This window comes from Lithobates pipiens, unplaced genomic scaffold (genome assembly GCF_037356315.1).
Source record: "Lithobates pipiens isolate NorthernLeopardFrog02 unplaced genomic scaffold, aLitPip1_a1.2 Scaffold_16, whole genome shotgun sequence".
NCBI classification, from domain to species: domain Eukaryota; kingdom Metazoa; phylum Chordata; class Amphibia; order Anura; family Ranidae; genus Lithobates; species Lithobates pipiens.
In genome coordinates this window covers 241,448,617-241,464,356 of record NW_027507748.1, presented here as the reverse complement: position 1 = coordinate 241,464,356, position 15,740 = coordinate 241,448,617, and the positions used below count along the sequence as shown (strand labels likewise).

Below are 15,740 nucleotides of genomic sequence, written 5' to 3'. Positions count from 1 at the left end.
TATATTGTCCTAAGTTGATTGAAAAAATTGGATTTTTTAAAAAAATTTATTGGATATGTTTTATAGCAAAAAGTTAAAAATATTTTTTTCCCCCCCTAAATTTTCATTTTTTCTTTTATAGCACAAAAAATTAAAACTGCAAAGGTGATCAAATACCATCAAAAGAAAGCTCTATTTGTGGCAAAAAGTACACATTTTATATGGGTACAGTGTCTCACGACTACCCAAATGTCAGTTAAAGTAACGCAGTGCCGTATCACGAAAATGGCCAGGTCAGAAATGGGGGTTAAATGGTCAAGTGGTTAATATCATTTTAACTGCAGAAAACTCAGGTTGCTCGTCCTGCATTACAGGGCTTTTGCTGTGTAAACCTTAGGACTGGATGGACAGAAAAAAAAATCCTTTTGTAAGTAAAACAGCTTTCTGGTATAAATCTCGCCTGTGTACTTAGCTACTTGCCTGGAATTTAACTTTAGATTATTTTTTATCAGATGGAAACTGTTTGTTGTTCCTGTTGTTTTTTGTTTTTTTTGTTTTTTTGTTTTGTTTTTTGGCCAAGGGGACTGAGCTAGAGCCTTGTTGCATAGAACAGCATCATGTCATTTAGCTGAGCAGATTATTTCTGGAAACTGTGACAGTTGGAGACATCTACAAAGTACAATGGTGGACTGAACTGTGATGAAAACAATACTGGCAACAGTATGCCTGCTCCAGAATGGTAAAGGTTGGGGATATAACAAACAATGCTAAAGAAGTGCCTTAGTAGACAGTAAATGGAGGAGAGGAGTGCAGAAGGTATGACAGTGGGCAGTTTGTACAGTATAGTACTATACAGGGTATGACAGCAAGCAGTCTATGCAGGCAAGGAGTGTAGAGAACATAACAGTGGGCAGTTTTTGTAAAAGAGTACTGTACGCAAGATATAACAGCGGGCAGTGTGTGTAGTAGAAGAGTACAGGGGGTGTCACAGTGGGCAGTATATGCAGGAAAGGAGTTTGTAAGGGTATGACATTAGACAGTATGTGAAGTGTGGAAGGCATGACCGGGCCAGTAGGTGTTTGAGAAGGGTACAGAGGGTATGGCAGGGGGAGTATGTATAGGAGGAGTCTAGAGGGTATGACAGGGGGAGTATGTATAGGAGGAGTCTAGAGGGTATGACAGGGGGAATATGTGTAGGAGGAGTCTAGAGGGTATGACAGGGGCCGTATGTATAGGAGGAGTCTAGAGGGTATGACAGGGGCAGTATGTATAGGAGGAGTCTAGAGGGTATGACAGGGGGAGTATGTATAGGAGGAGTCTAGAGGGTATGACAGGGGGAGTATGTATAGGAGGAGTCTAGAGGGTATGGCAGGGGCAGTATGTATAGGAGGAGTCTAGAGGGTATGACAGGGGGAGTATGTATAGGAGGAGTCTAGAGGGTATGACAGGGGGAGTATGTATAGGAGGAGTCTAGAGGGTATGACAGGGGGAGTATGTATAGGAGGAGTCTAGAGGGTATGACAGGGGCCGTATGTATAGGAGGAGCCTAGAGGGTATGACAGGGGGAGTATGTATAGGAGGAGTCTAGAGGGTATGCCAGGGGGAGTATGTATAGGAGGAGTCTAGAGGGTATGGCAGGGGCAGTATATATAGGAGGAGTCTAGAGGGTATGGCAGGGGCAGTATATATAGGAGGAGTCTAGAGGGTATGACAGGGGGAGTATGTATAGGAGGAGTCTAGAGGGTATGACAGGGGGAGTATGTATAGGAGGAGTCTAGAGGGTATGACAGGCGCAGTATGGATAGGAGGAGTCTAGAAGGTATTACAGCAGACATAATAATCTCCACATGCAGAAAGGTTTCTTCTCAGTACAGGCCTGTACACATGATGAGAATATCACCCGAAAAAAACGCATTCAGAGCGATCATCCGATAATCTATTCATTAGTACACAGCTTTCGAGAGCCGATCATGACAGTTCATGTGAAAATATCTAAGGGACAAGCATGAAGATCTTTCTTGTACGATAACAGAACAAACTATTTTCATGTAATTAGCATAGTATTTATACAAAAAAAATCATTTGACCAAGACCACGCATGCTCGGAAATGAAAGAATACTTCACAATACAATATATTACATCACTTCAGAAGTATTCTGTCTTCCAAGAATTTTCTTAACTTTAGTAACCTATTGTTTTTTGAGACTAGCATGCCAAAAAAAAAAAAAAAACGGACGTTATTCTCATCGTGTATACTAAGCTTAAGCTTTGTGAAAAGTGTGGCGTTGACTCCATCAATAACAGTTCTCTTGCCAGCTCAGTAGATTGTTTAATAAAAGAGCTGGATGCATTTCTAAATGCACAAAATATAACTGGATTTTAACTTTATAGCTAAGAACACCAAATACTGTTGATCCAGGAAATATCCAATTGCCTCCTGTGGGATCAGGAAGAAAGATTTTTTATTTTTTTATTTTTTTTGCAGGAGCAATTTGGATCATCCTTTATTGTTTTTTTTTTTTTTTGCCTTCCTCTGGATCAACTGAGCATATAGGATTGTGCATATGGAGGTTGTCTATTTGTTTTTTCTAATGGTTAAACTTGATGGACTTTTTTTCATCCTGACTAACTATGCAAGTACAGTATGTGCAGGAGACAAGTACAGATGGTATAATAGTGGAAAGTATACACAGATGAGGGTTGTGTCAATTACTGGAGGCAATGTGTGCAAGGGAGGAGTATGGAGAGTATGATATTTGGTGTGGTGCACTAAATAAATGAGGGATTATTACACGTGCTAGGGACCGTATGCTGAGGAGTAAATGGGCAGAAGTATATGTATTGAAAGTTTAAAGCATATACCTTGGCTACTGAGCTCTCAAGAATTAACCGGCATGAGCTGGGTACTGGAAGCTGAGAAGTTAACATCCAGTACATACCTGGGAACTAAACACATGGGAGACAATGCACCCAGGCTGAGGAGTGTGGTTGAGGGTGTGATAGTGGGAGGCCCTGCCACTGTGTGAGATTAGAAAATGGTTGGAAAAAGGACATTGGGTTTACACACATGCAGCATGTGGGATCATAATTGGAGAAAACAGTTTTTTACAATTTTCTCCGGATTTTGGTAGTCTTGGATTGGGTTTCGTAGTAAATTTCAAAGTGCCCTGTAAAGGAAGAAATCTCTAACCCAGTGTCTCGGTTTTGTGGGAAACCAGCAGGATGTTGCACACAGCCCTTATAATGATGGTCTGGTGAGAGCTCAGGGCAGTTGCTGCTGTGTGGAGACAAACCCCTGTCAGGATATCTGGTTGTTCTTATCACAGACCGAATCTCTTGTGAGGGAGACTTCTTACCCAAAGGACTGGGAAAGTCAGGAGTCAGCTACGCAGACCTGGATGACCAAGAAAGGGTCTGAGAGGTTGAGAAAGCTGAGGTGGCTAGCGAGTTCAGGGGGGCTGGAGATAGTGTGGAAGCTTCTAGAGGAGCAAGCATACCCTAAGAGGATGGGGCTGGAGAACCCCATTTGGATGCCAGGAGTAGCCCATGCAGGGCCGTCTTTTATATTGACTGGACCCTGGGCAAACATTTCCTTGGGTCCCCTCTTTCATGCAATTTCGCTATCCACATGCTTTGAGACATACAATAAATAGCAGCTAGACTCAAAATCAGTTTACTGAATCAGTTTAGGCAGCAATTGCGTTTGGTTGCCAGAGATTACAGTGTATCATCACCGCTCATTGACTGGCTGCTAGAGGTTACAGCACACATTATGGCTCACTGTTATTTTCTAGAGGTCACAGCACATGACTTCTGCTTGTTGATTGGTTGCTAGAGATTACTGTACATCAATACTGCTCACTGATTGATTGCTAGAGGTTACTGAACATCTATACCACTCACTAATTGGTTGTTAGGCCGCGTACACACGGGCGGACTGTTCGCCCAACCTTGTCCGCTGAACAGTGTTTGGGCGGACAGTCCGCTCGTGTGTGGGCTTTCAGCGGACAGTTTCAGCGGACAGTTGGACGGACAAAGTCTTTCGGAAATTCCGAAAAACTGTCCGCTGAAACTGTGTTTGAGCGAACAGTCCGCCCGTGTGTGGGCTTGTCCGCTGTACTTTCGAAATGAGCGGACTGTTCCCGCTCGGAAAGTCCGCCCATTTCGAGCGCGTGTACAGGTAGGCGGGGCCCGCGAAGGAGACGTCGCGGGCTCCACCGCCTGGAATGGGCTTAAAGGGGAACCCCAACGCCGAAAAAAATCGGCGTGGGGGTTCCCCCAAAGTCCACACCAGACCCTTGTCCGAGCACGCTACCCGGCCGGCCAGGAAAGGGGGGCGAGCGAGCGCGCCCCCCCTCCTGAGCCGTACCAGGCCGCGTGCCCTCAACATGGGGGGTGCCTTGGGGAAGGGGGGGCCGCGCGGCCCCCCCACCCCAAAGCACCTTGTCCCCATGTTGATGAGGACAAGGGCCTCTTCCCGACAACCCTGGCCGTTGGTTGTCGGGGTCTGCGGGCGGGGGGCTTATCGGAATCCAGGAGCCCCCTTTAAGAAGGGGGCCCCCGGATACCGGCCCCCCACCCTATGTGAATGAGTATGGGGTACAATGTACCCCTACCCATTCACCTGTGAAATAAAGTACAAAAAAAAACACAACACAGGGAAAAAATATTTTATTGCACAGCTCCGGGGGTCTTCCGTCTTCGGGGGTCTTCTCGCCGGACTCCTCCGCTATCTGTGTGTAGCTCTTTTACTAGCGGAGGAGTCCGGCTTTCTTCCTCCCCGCCGCCGGCCTCTTCTCCCGACTTCGGGGGTCTTGTCCCCCTCTTCGGTTCTTCTGCCGGGCCACCGCGCCTTCTTGTAGCTCTTTTACAGGCGGTGGCCCGGTCTTCTGTCGCCGCTGTCGTCGTCGCCGCCGCCGCCGCCGCCTTCCGTTCTTGTTCTTCTTCTTGTTCTTCTTCTTCTTCTCCTGGAGATGTTGACTCGACGATCTCTCCGGCCGGAATGCCAGAGCCGCGCTGTGCGGTCACTTATATAGTGACAATGGGGCGGTGTCACATGGTATATGTCACATGGGTTGGTCACATGGTATATGTCACATGGGTTGGTCACATGGTGACCCCGCCCCCTTACGATGTCATAGTCCCCATGTGACATCAACCCATGTGACCAACCCATGTGACATATACCATGTGACACCGCCCCATTGTCACTATATAAGTGGCAGCGGAGCGTGTCCCTGGCATTCCGGCCGGAGAGATCGTCGAGTCAACATCTCCAGGAGAAGAAGAAGAAGAACAAGAAGAAGAACAAGAACGGAAGGCGGCGGCGGCGGCGGCGACGACGACAGCGGCGACAGAAGACCGGGCCACCGCCTGTAAAAGAGCTACAAGAAGGCGCGGTGGCCCGGCAGAAGAACCGAAGAGGGGGACAAGACCCCCGAAGTCGGGAGAAGAGGCCGGCGGCGGGGAGGAAGAAAGCCGGACTCCTCCGCTAGTAAAAGAGCTACACACAGATAGCGGAGGAGTCCGGCGAGAAGACCCCCGAAGACGGAAGACCCCCGGAGCTGTGCAATAAAATATTTTTTCCCTGTGTTGTGTTTTTTTTGTACTTTATTTCACAGGTGAATGGGTAGGGGTACATTGTACCCCATACTCATTCACATAGGGTGGGGGGCCGGTATCCGGGGGCCCCCTTATTAAAGGGGGCTCCCGGATTCCGATAAGCCCCCCGCCCGCAGACCCCGACAACCAACGGCCAGGGTTGTCGGGAAGAGGCCCTTGTCCTCATCAACATGGGGACAAGGTGCTTTGGGGTGGGGGGGCCGCGCGGCCCCCCCTTCCCCAAGGCACCCCCCCATGTTGAGGGCACGCGGCCTGGTACGGCTCAGGAGGGGGGGCGCGCTCGCTCGCCCCCCTTTCCTGGCCGGCCGGGTAGCGTGCTCGGACAAGGGTCTGGTGTGGACTTTGGGGGAACCCCCACGCCGATTTTTTTCGGCGTTGGGGTTCCCCTTTAAGCCCATTCCAGGCGGCGGAGCCCGCGACGTCTCCCTCGCGGGCCCCGCCTACCTGTACACGCGCTCGAAATGGGCGGATTTGCCTCCTCCTTACGTGGGCGAGTCCGTTCATTTCAAAAGTTGAGCGAACTGTTTGCCCAACCTTGTTCGTCAAACAGTCCGCTCGTGTGTGGGCAAGTCCGCTCATGCAAATTTTGAGCGGACTGTTTGCCGAAACTGTTTGACGAACAAGGTTGGGCAAACAGTCCGCGCGTGTGTACGCGGCCTTAGAGTTTACTGCACATTATTACTGCTCACTGATTGTTTGCTAAAGGTTACAGCACATCGTCTCTGAAGACAGGTTCCACCTCCAATTTGCTTACTTTTTCAGAACAGGCTGACGTTAGGCTTAATGCCCGCAGGACTTACAAGCGTGCTCCTTTACCTCCCCTGTGGATAGAATTCAGCAGAAGTGATGATGGATGTGACCTCAGACAGACATAATATACATATGAATGCTGCCTCTATTTACATATAAATGTCACAGTCCATGACTATTTACATATTATTGCCACCACTATTTACATATAAATTTAGGTTATTTACATGTAAACACAGGGTCTGCAGGTGAGTCATCTGAATAGGGCAGAGCTGGGCAGCAGCAACAGAAGTTTACACTGAGATATCGGGACACAGCACGGGACTAAAACTTCAAGGGATAAGGGAAAGTATGAGGCAGCTGCTTTGGGCCCCAGTACAATGTTGGGGCCCAGGGCAGCTGCCCCTTTTGTCCTGCCTTAAAAACGGTCCTGAGCCCGTGCAGTGAGGTAGAGCTGACCAGAGAGCCAAGTGACTCGGCATTTAATATTAATGTTGTTGCTGAGTGAAACTGAAAACCTTGGGTGGACCTTTAATTTTTGTTTCATAAAAATGGGCTGCCAAACCCTTAACTATAGTTCTGTCTGACATGGACTCACTGGGGGTTATTTACTAAAGGAAAATCCACTTTGCACTGCAAGTGCACTTGGAAGTACAGTCGCTGTTGATCCGAGGGGGACATTCAAGGAATATAAAAAACAGCATTTTAGCTTGCACATGATTGGATGATAAAATCAGCAGAGCTTCCACTCATTTCAGATCTCTTATGCCACGTACACACGACCGGACTTTTCGACGGACTAGGTCCGACGGTCTTCCAGACAGACTTTCGGTGGAGGTCTGACTGACTTTCTGAATGAATGGACTTTGCCACACATGACTGGACTAAGTCCGTTCGAAAGTCTGTTCGTTTTGAACGTGATGACGTAAGACGGGACTAAACAAGGAAGTTCAATAGCCAGTAGCCAATAGCTGCCCTTGCGTCGTATTTGGTCCGTCGGACTAGCACACAGACGAACGGTTTATCTGATTTTTAGTCCGTCAGACTTGAGTCCATCGGATAGATTTGAAACATGTTTTATTTGTAGGTCCATCAGACTTTTGGGAAAAAAATGTCCGCTGAAGCCCACACACAATCGAATTGTCAGACAGATTGTGGTCCACCGGACCAAGTCTGCCGGAAAGTCCAATCATGTGTATGCGGCATTAGATTTAGAGCGACTGCACTTCCAAGTAAATAACCCCCACTGTACAAACGCATCTACCATGAAAGCTAACAACCCCCTTATTACAAGGGGTTAAAACATATGCGCAGAGGGATGGGCGTTAAGTGCTTAATGCGCCTGAGCAGGATCTGGGTGCTAAGGGGATAATGCTTACAGTGCCTTGAAAAAGTATTCATGCATGCCACAAAATTAGTGCAATTAGTGCCTATCGGCCATAGCACTGAATTGGAGGACTCCAACTGTGCCGTGGCCTCAGGTAATGCAGAGAATGGAAACAATCAGACTAATGGAAAGGGTACAACATACTATTATGGATACTATGCATGTGTTTGACCGTAAATTGAATCTTTGGATACCCTATGGGAACGGGGTACATAATGGGTGGGAATAGAGGTGGGGGAAAAGGTCCATTTAGCTAATCATGCGGGTTCTTAGCCTGCTATGACACGATGTATCTCAGACTTTGTTTCTTCTTTTTTCATTCTTTCCTCAGTTTTTATTTTTTTCCCAGTCTCTATGTCTTATCTTCTAATCTTTGTTGTAGAAGAGAATGTGTTTACCAAGATGCATAGATGATAACACTTTATTAAGTTGTTATGGTTCCAACACCAATTACAATACTTGTATGAATGAGAGTTTTTTTATACAGATATTCATTCAGATCTTAAGAAGGGTACGAATCTCAGTACACTATAATATCCTTATTGTATAAGAATATAGTATTATGTTCGTTTTGTATTCATTCTCTCATTATTTTGTTATGCTTTCGAAATTCCAATAAAAGCGTTTGTATTGTAAAAAAAAGGGCAGAGGCATATACCTGGAAGCTACAGGCCAGTCAGCTCAACATCAATAGTATGTAAAATATTGGAGGGGTTCATAAGGGACTATATCCAAAAATATGCTGATGAAAATAGTGTCATTAGCAGTAATCAGCATGGTTTTATGAAGGGTTGTTCCTGCCAGACCAGTCTGGTAACATTCTATGAGGAAGTAAGCTACCATCTAGATAGGGAAAGGCCTGAGGATGTGTTATATTTTGATATTGCAAAAGCATTTGATATACAGTGGAACCTTGAATTGCAAATAACGCAGTTAATGAGCATTTTGCAATACAAGCTATTAGTTAAAAAAAATCCAGACTCAGTTTGCAAGTGGTGTTTCACAAAACGAGCAAGATTCAAGCCTCTGCTGTGTGCAGTACCACATTTGGCCAGAGGTGCGGTGGCATCGGTGACACTCAGAGCCGTTAAAAGCCACTCGGAAATACTCAGAACACTCGGAAATACTTGAAATATTCAAGTTCCCGAGTGTTTCCAAGCCTTTCCGAGGAATTCCGAGTGCATCCGAGTGGTCTCCTAGTATGCCTGAGTCTCTCTGGTACCCCCCACCTCTGGCCACATGCGGTATTGCATGCAATAGAAGTCAATGTAGAACTAATTATCTTTGTTTCTATTGACTTCTATGGGGAAACTCGCTTTGATATGTGAGTGCTTTAAATTACATGTATTCTCGCTTTGATATGTGAGTGCTTTAAATTACAAGTATTCTTCTGGAATGGATAATGCTTGTAATACAAGGTTCCACTGTAGTTCCCCATAAACACTTAATCTACAAACCGAGGTCTGTAAGCATAGACCATAGGGTCTGTTCTTGGATAGAAAACTGGTTACAGTGGCGTGTCCAAAAGGTGGTGATAAAGAATGTGTACTTCGTCTTGGGATCAATTTTGTTTAATTTATTCATAAATTATATAGAGGTCAGTATAACTACTGTATCTCAAGCTCAGTTTTTGCAGATGACATAAAAATAATCAGGGCAATAACTTCAATTCAGGATATAGAAATTTAAGAGGGAGACCTGAATAAAATAATGGGGTGGGCAACTACATGACAAATGAGGTCTAATGTTCAGAAATTTAAAGCAATGCACTTTGGGGCTAAAAATATAAACGCAAACTACTCACTATGGCGAGAACTTCTGGGGGACTCAAGTATGGAGATAGAAATAAAAGTGTGGCATGCATTTGTATTCAGCCCTCTTTACTCTAACACCCCTAACAAAAACCTAGTGGAACCAATTGCCTTCAGTAGTTATTAGCAAATAGAGTCCACCTGCATGTAATTTAATCTCAGTATAAATACAGCTGTTCTGTGAAGCCCTCAGAGGTTTGTTAAAGAATCTTAGTGAGCAAACAGCATCATGAAGGCCAAGGAACACACCAGACAGGTCATGGAGACATTTAAAGTAGGGTTAGGGTATAAAAAAAAATATGTACAGCTTTGAACATGTCACAGAGCACTGTTCAAGCCATCATCTGGAATTGGAAAGAGTATGACACAACTGCATACCTACCAAGACATGGCCGTCCAACTAAACTGACAGGCCAGGCAAGGAGAGCATTAATCAGAGAAGCAGCCAAGAGGACCATGGTAACTCTGGAGGAACTGCAGAGATCCACAGCTCAGGTGGGAGAATCTGTCCACAGGACAACTATTATGCCTCATATACACAGTCGGACATTCCGACCACAAAATCCGTCTGATTTTTTTCAAACGGATTTTGGCCAAAACTTGTCTTGCATACACATGGTCGCACAAAATTGGCAGAAAATCTGATCGTTCGGAACGAGGTAATGTACAAAACTTACGACGGGACTATATAGAGGCCAGTAGTCAATAGCTTTTGTCTCCAAATTTTTTCTGAGCATGCGTGGGACTTTGTGCGTTGGAATTCTCTACACACGATTGGAAAAAGTCAGACCGGATTTTGTTGTTTGAAAATTTTAGATTCAGCTCTCAAACTTTTTCCGACCGTGTATATGGGGCATAAGTCATGCACGCCACAAATCTGGCCTTTATGGAAGAGTGGCAATAAGAAAGAAGTCACATTTGCAGTTTGCGAGAAGCCATGTGGGTGGGCAAAGCAAACCAATTGGAACATGAAGTTGTCCTGTAAGACATTTAAGATATGATCAGGGCCGTTTTAAAGGCAGGGCAAAAGGGGCAGCTGCCCTGGGCCCTGTCATTGTTGTGGGGCCCAAAGCAGCTGCCTCATACTTGCCAACTATCCTGGTTTAAATTCCCTTGTGGTTTTAGTCATGTGCTGTGTCCCAATATCTCAGTGTGAAGTGCTGCTACTAATGCTGCCCAGCTCTTCTCTATTGTTGTGTACAGATGACTCACCTGCAGGCCCTGTGTTTACATGTAAATTATCGGCATTCATATGTAAATAGAGGCAGCCGGCGGCATTGATATGTATATCATGCCCCTCTGAGGTCATATCCACAGTAATGTCTAGTAACCAATCAACCAGCAGAAATCATGTGCTGTAACCTCTAGCAACTAACCAGTGAGCTGTAATGTGTTCGGTAACCTCTAGCAACCAGTCAGTGAGCAGTAATGATACACTGCAACTTCTTGCAACTAATCGCAATAGCTGCCTGATCTGATTCAGTAATCTGATTTTGAGTCTAGCTGCTATTTATTGTATGTCTCAGAGCAGGTGGAGAGCGAAACTACATGGGGAGGGGGCCCCCAAGAAAAGTTTTGCCCAGGGTCCAATCAATATTAAAGACGGCCCTGGAAATGATGGATCTTTAATGAGTTAGCTGTCCCCTCTGCCCAGTCAATATTGTGATAGTTGACGTCCCCCATTATAATGACACACCCCCGCTATTATTTCTCACTTCTTCTCTTTGAAGTTCCACCTACATGAATTTCATCTCCCCCGGCCCCATTTATAGTGTCACTCCTCTCTTTCACCCATAAATAATTCTTAATATGTAGACGAACCCCCTTCCCTTCCTCTCTTCTACCCTCCCTGAATGTCACGTCTAACCCAACGCAGGTGGTCAGACACTATAGCTGGCTACTGTGCTCTAACACCTATAGCAGCCCCTTTTCCCATAAGGCAAGCAGGCCTACCGGTACTCGGTTGCCCCTAGGTCTTATACACAATGCTATAGTGCCTGGCTACCACGCCAGCTCAGGCGCAAACTGAGCAAAGCAAACAGGTACTTGTGGTTGGCAGACAGGTAGCGTGGTTATATGATAGTCCAGGTAAAAGGCAGACTTAGTGCAGGGAATAGTCCAAAATCTGGTCCAAGATCATACACATGGAAATCCAATCTAGCAGGGCAGGGAAGACAGACAGGGGACTTGATCAGGAATAGTCAAAAAGTCTAAATCCTCCTTGTGTAATAGCATCTCCAGTGCCTCCATTTTGTTAGCTATTCTCCTGGATATTGTGCATACGCCTCTCCGTATTGTAGCGGTGCATATTATTTTCTCCTTAGGTTTTTTCAGACTTTGTTTTTGATTTGTAAACTCATTCACCCCGAGATACGATGGTAGGAATATATTATCACTAGTACCCTTTGTCCTTTGCTCGCTGCCGGCTATCACGTCCTGTAAACCCTCCCTCCCATCACCTAGTTTAAAAGCCCGTTCAACTTCTTGGCCATCTTATTTCCCAACAAAGCTGCACGCTCACCATTAAAGTGCAGCCCCACCCTACTAGAGCTGGTAACTGACTGAAAATTCAGCCCAGTTTTCCAGGAACCCGAAACCCCCCTTCCTACACCAGTTCCTCAGCCACTTGTTAAGTTCCCCTCCTGCTGCCTCTCTGGTGTGGCTCCAGGCACAGGTAGTATTTCTGAGAATACCACCTTGGGGGTCTTTTTCCTCAATCTATTCAATAAATCTCGGAAATAATTTTTTAGGATGCTACACCTTCCTCTTACATTATCGTTGGTACCAATGTATACATGACAGATGGTTCCTCCCCAGCCCCACCCAATTTTCTGTCCATCCGATCCTCGATATGCCAAACCCGAGTGCCCAGTAAACAACATAATATTCGACGATCACGGTCTTTGTGGCAGATCTGTCCATGTAATAATTGAGTCCCCTACTACCAGTACCTGTCTAACCTTGCCTGTATCCTTGCCCCCCTCATTACCAGGGCAGTCATTCCCCTGGCAGCTAAGGGAGGGTGCCACTCCAGAGATGATATCCTCAACATCATGCAACTTGGCATATTTAAATTTAAACGCAGATTGCAGAATCTGGAAAGCTAGAATGCAAAAACAAACAAAACGACAAAAATCCAAAGGTGTGAAAGGAGAAACTGATTTTTGCTTCTGATAATGAATATGTTTTTCAATCCAAAAGTCACACCTCATCTTTAGAGGTATGGTGGGTTGATTCAGGAGGTGTGCCTCACATGACAGAAATTTCTTTATTCAACTTGACCAGAGTAAAAGGTAAAAATCACCACAGCTAATGGCATCAGAAGGAATAGAAGACGGTTTTCTTTATTGTTCTATTTCCCAAGGTGTCACCAGAAAGATACCTCTGAAAAATGTCCTCTATGTCCCTGCTCCTGAAACAAATCTTTTGTTGGTAAAGAAACTCACAAAACAAGGCAATGTAGTGATCTTCCAAGATGACAGTTGTGACATAACAAAAGGGAATATCTTACCTACAAAGGCTAAAATTGCAGATGAACTGTATCAGCTGAACTGCAATGATGTGGTAATACTGCCAAGAAGGAAAAACATTCAAACTGCATTCACACATGGCACAGACAACTTGGACATAGAAGTCCTGACATAAACACATTAAAAGAGAATTATTATGCAAGTGGAATAACAATTAGTCCATGTGATCCAAACAATGAAATGCACTAGTTGTATAAAAGGAAAAATGACAAGAAAAGCCTTTCCAAAGCAGAGTAACAGCAGAGCTAAAAAAAAACTCCTGGACTTTGGAGTCCAATAGATAAATTGACTCCAGGAAAGAAGAGGTACTTTCTCACTTTTTTAGATGATAGATGATTACTCCAGGTATACTGCACTACATCTGTTACACAACAAAAGTGAAGTACGAGAGAAACTTAAATAGTATTTGGCTCAAGTAAGCAACACATTTGGTAAAATGTGTCCAGACAGTGGAACAGAATATACAAGTGATAACACACAGGCAATTTTCACCAAAGCATTACATAATATTTCAAACTACTGTACCATACAACCCAGAACAAAATGGGGTTGCAGAAAGAATGAACTGTACTGCAAGAGTGGAAGAACAATGCTGTTTGATGCAGATATGCCAACCACATACTGAGAGGAGGCAATTATGACCACGCGCTATCTCCAAAATCAACTGCCAGGAAATTCAGCTGAGAAAACACCATATGAACTGTGGAATAGAAAAGCCCTAAATTTGAACCATCTAAAAAAAATTGTCAGCAAAGCCTATGTACACATCCCAAAAGAAAAACATACAAAATGGGATGCTTGCGCAAAGGAAGGTGTACTTGTGGGGTTCAGAGAATCTAAGGTAAGCATCAGTAGAAGTGTAATTGTCAATGAAAATTCAGGGTGTTAAAAATTTTATGAACTAACACAAATGTTTAAAACTGAGGGAAATTCCACATCAGTGACACATGAAGATAAGCAACAAAGTGACACAGAAATAGAAATTAAAGCAATCCAAATGCCGTAAAAGAAAAAGTCAGGCCACAAGAGGCTTCAATCAGGAAATCCACCAGAAGCAATAAAGGCATCCCAGCCAAATATTCTTCAACCAGTGGATGGCAGTGTTTATAAGTTTGTAGCTGCATCTATTGTAAGCTCCATGTCTTTTCTATGTATAATAAAGTTCCTGTTTCCTGTATGCAGTTAAGCAGCAAAGCCTGCGTGGACTGTGCACTGTCTGTTCTGTAGGGTTATATACAGAAATTCTAACAACATGGGTACTGAAGAGTGATGTATGTATTTGTTGGGGCAGGATTCAGGGGAAAGACCAATGTGTGTCCTAAAACACAAACACCATCTGTCAGGGAACCTCCGCAGCAAACGCTTGTTCCCATGCACTAATCACCAACCTTCGTCCCTCCAATGCGAACATGCATGCACCAAATCTCAAGTGAGAGCAAGTGAGTCCCGGATCCAGTATGCGCACTGGCGCATCCACCTGAACAGATATGCGCATTGATTGGTATATGCACATTAGTGCATCTATCGGGACAGATAGGTGCATCTATTGGAACGAATATGCGCAATAGGCACATCCTTTGCACTGGTATGCGTGCACGCCAATGAATCACGGTGCACAGCGCCCTATTTAGTGTCAGTGCTGGATTGTCTCAAGTTGTTCCTGTATACCTGCTGTTACCTTGTCTGACTTCTCCTGATCCAGAACACCCAGCTCTCCCTGACTACTCTCTTGGATTACCCCTGCAACCTTGTCTGCCTCTGTTTACCTGCACCAACCCCGGGTTGGACTTCTGACTACGGCTCTTTCTTCTGATTTTGCACTTTGTTACCCCAGCCTGTTGCCAACCTCTGCCTGTCTCCAACCACGAGTCTGCCTGCCATTTGTGTACCTCTCTGCCAGTCTGTTGCCAAATCCTGCTTGTTCCTGACCTACTATTTACCTGCCTACAGGCACCTGCACCCTTCAGCTGCCCTTGCAGTTCCTGTCTCCACTTCCAGGGGTGCTAGGATCGGGACCGTGCAAGAGGCTGCCCTTGTCATTTCAGACTCTGCTGTAAGGTATGCGACACCATCCTGCACAACACAATACAAAGTCATGAGAAACTTTACTTCCACAAAGGAGGGAGGGGGCAGAAACTGCTGCTGAACTGGGCGCTGAACCTCCAGCGTCTGAGCTCAGTGTGCAATGTACATGTGGAGAACATGGATAATGTAAAAAATATAGTTACATAGTTAGTAAGGTTGAATAAAGACACCAGTCAATCCAGTTCAACCTGAGTGAGTGTCTACAATTGTCCCTATCCATATACATTGCACACTCACATCAGTCCCTACCCTCTAGGAGCTCACAATCCAAGGTCCCCATTCTTATACTAGGGCCAATTTTGGGCAGAAGCCAATTAACCTACCTGCATGTCTTTGTGCTGGAGAGGGGAAAGAGCAATGCATGTGTTCTGGAAAAGGGATACATGAGAAAGACCAATGCTGGTGCTGGAGGTGTGACATCATTGGAGAAGGACCAAGAAGTACTAAGGTATTCAGTGGATATAAAAAGTCTACACACCCCTGTTAAAATATCAGGTTTCTGTGATGTAAAAACCGCTAGCCAACCAGCCGCCGCAGTTGGGCAACATGGCTCGGCTGCGCGAATCGCCGTTAAG

At 45.2% G+C, this 15,740-nt stretch overlaps 1 protein-coding gene across 1 annotated transcript in view; it reads left to right on the top strand.

The window, feature by feature from the left end:
* CDK18 (cyclin dependent kinase 18) overlaps nucleotides 1-15,740 on the top strand; it is a 310,945-nt gene that overhangs the window by 64,057 nt on the left and 231,148 nt on the right. The gene's annotated exons all lie outside the window — the stretch shown is intronic.